Source organism: Penaeus monodon, chromosome 14 (genome assembly GCF_015228065.2).
Source record: "Penaeus monodon isolate SGIC_2016 chromosome 14, NSTDA_Pmon_1, whole genome shotgun sequence".
Taxonomy (NCBI): domain Eukaryota; kingdom Metazoa; phylum Arthropoda; class Malacostraca; order Decapoda; family Penaeidae; genus Penaeus; species Penaeus monodon.
The window spans coordinates 40,129,891-40,132,390 of record NC_051399.1 but is presented as its reverse complement, the minus strand read 5'-3'; positions in this window follow the sequence as shown (position 1 = coordinate 40,132,390).

Sequence of the window (2,500 nt, the reverse complement as noted above, 5' to 3'; positions counted from 1 at the left end):
ACCAACTGAAAAAAAAAAGATGATATCAACAGGACGAAACAGATCTTTGCGGCTGTCATTTGAGATACACACACAAACACACACACACACACACATACACACAATGGTTCACAGACATTTTCATCATTTAGTAGACTATCTTTTCTCAACAAATGCTTGAGTGTCTGTTTCAGTATGCTGCATCAGTAACAATATATCTTTAACTTCCATCCATGGGCCTGAATTTTCAAGCCATCACAGAATCATGTTCTTGAACATAGTCGATTCACATAGCCGTCTACTCGCTGCCCAATCCACTCTAATAGATTTATCTTCCTCCTCCTCCTCTTTCTTTTTCTTCTTCTTCTACTCTCCTCCTCATTCTTCTTCTTCTACTCTCCTCCTCATTCTTCTCCTCCTCCTCCTCCTATTTCTCCTTCTTCTTCTCCTCCTCGTCATCACCATCTTCACTATCCCCCTCCGCTCCCACACCCTTTTCCTGCTCTGGCTCTGCATGAAGCTGCTTCCCCCCCCCCCTTGACCCCAGAAGATGAAGAAGAAGAAGAAGAAGAAGAAGAAGAAGCGACCTTACACGGGTAACCTGTTCCGCTCTTCCAGGTAGGCCTAACACTGTTGCTAACTCGCCACACCTACTCCCGTCCTTCCGGTGCTACTGTTTCCATATAACTTAAGGGCCCCGCTAGCGATCTTCTCTTCCTCTCCCTCATCCAATTCCTCTTCATTTCTATTCATTTTTCTCTCTTTGTCACCCTCCGTCTGTCTCCATTTCTTTTTCTCTCATTTTCTTTTTTCATTTTCTTTCTTTCTTTCTTCTTCTTATTTTTTTTTTTGCATAGCCCTTCTCCTTTCTTCTCCATCACTTAGCACCGTTCTTCCTCTCCCTCTCCCTCTTCTCTTCTCCTTCACTCCCTCTCCTCCTCTCTTGCCTATGGCTTCTTGTCCTTCGTCGGAGGTCAAGCTCGTCTCTCCCTCATTTCTTTGTGTCTATCCCCCCCTCCCTCCTTCTCCCTCCCCCTCCTACCCTCCCCTTCCCCTCGACTTACGTAACCCGCTAGGATATCTAATCGCACATGCACGGAGGCCCTTCACCTAGCAGCCTATGCCCCCCACCCCCCACCAGGGTAGGACTACATGGAACCCCTTGATTGGACATTGGAATCGAAACTATGTCGATGGTACTACGCCGTGATTCCTGAGATAAAACTCCCATTTAATATCCATTCCGTTATTTCCTTACCAGCCTCCCTCATATCTCATGTCTTTTGGGCGTTTAACAAAATCTCACAGCATGATTCATTCCGTCTCTCTATCTCCTTTATTTAACTCTGATTCTCACTTTTTACCATTTACCACTAGGGCCTACAAATAGGCCCTAGTGGTAAATGGTAAAAAGTGAGAATCACTAGGGCCTACAAATAGGCCCTAGTGACCGATCCTGCTTTCCTCATTCCTTGCATTGGCGGGAAAATGTGTTTTTCTTTTTAATACAATTGATATCGATACTGTTATTATTGTTATTGATGTGATTATTCAATTGTTATTAAAATCTCGATAACATTTAAGACAATGAAATAATGCAAAAGACCCTTTCCAAAAGTCTAGGAAAAGAGTAAAGATATGAGATAGGTAGGACTAATAACTGACTCCTTGGTGACTAAGCACTTGTAGAGCCATCTATGTGTGACTACAATAAATAAACTTGTATTACAGTGGGTATGACATGTATTCTTGCCATACGTGCCGATTGGGTTAAGCTAAGGAAAGTGCTCAGTGTCGTGGACAAAAAATACACACAAAAAATGACAATACACAAAGTACGTTAGTGAACGAATCCAAACCAGATGTAAAGTCTACCGAGGAACACAAGAAACGAGGATGAAACGTGAGCATATCGGGAAGGAAGGCTAGAAAAACGGGGAAAATGGTCAAAGAAAATAGTCAATGAAAAGATGAGCTAGAGAATAGCCAACGAGAAACAACGTAAAAATGAAAGGTCACCTTCAGTGACAGACAGAAAAAAGACAGTGACAAGGGATATAGAAAGACCAACGAGAACAAAAAAGAGAAAGGTCGGCGACAGAACACATAGAGAAAGATGGGGGGAACAGGGCCTCACTCAGACGTCCACGTCGGCATATCAAAGCCTTGTTTTCAGCGTATCCGATAGCATGGGCTGTTTTTGCTACCATTTCCCCCTTTTCTACGGTTCTCTGACCTCCCATTCTTACCAATTCATTTGACGACATAATGTGCGACTCTACTATGCACATATGTCTTTTTATGAGATGACATCGTGTTGCACAAGCCAACATCTTGGTGCGCTGGTGACACCAAGATAGATAGATATAGAGAGATTGATATATAGAAATAAATATAGATATAGATACAAAGACTGATGGACAGATAGACAGACAGACTGAGACAGAAATCTGACAGGGAAGAGAGAGACAACGACGGAGGAATAAATCGATTCAGTCTTAACATCGTATGAATGTTACCA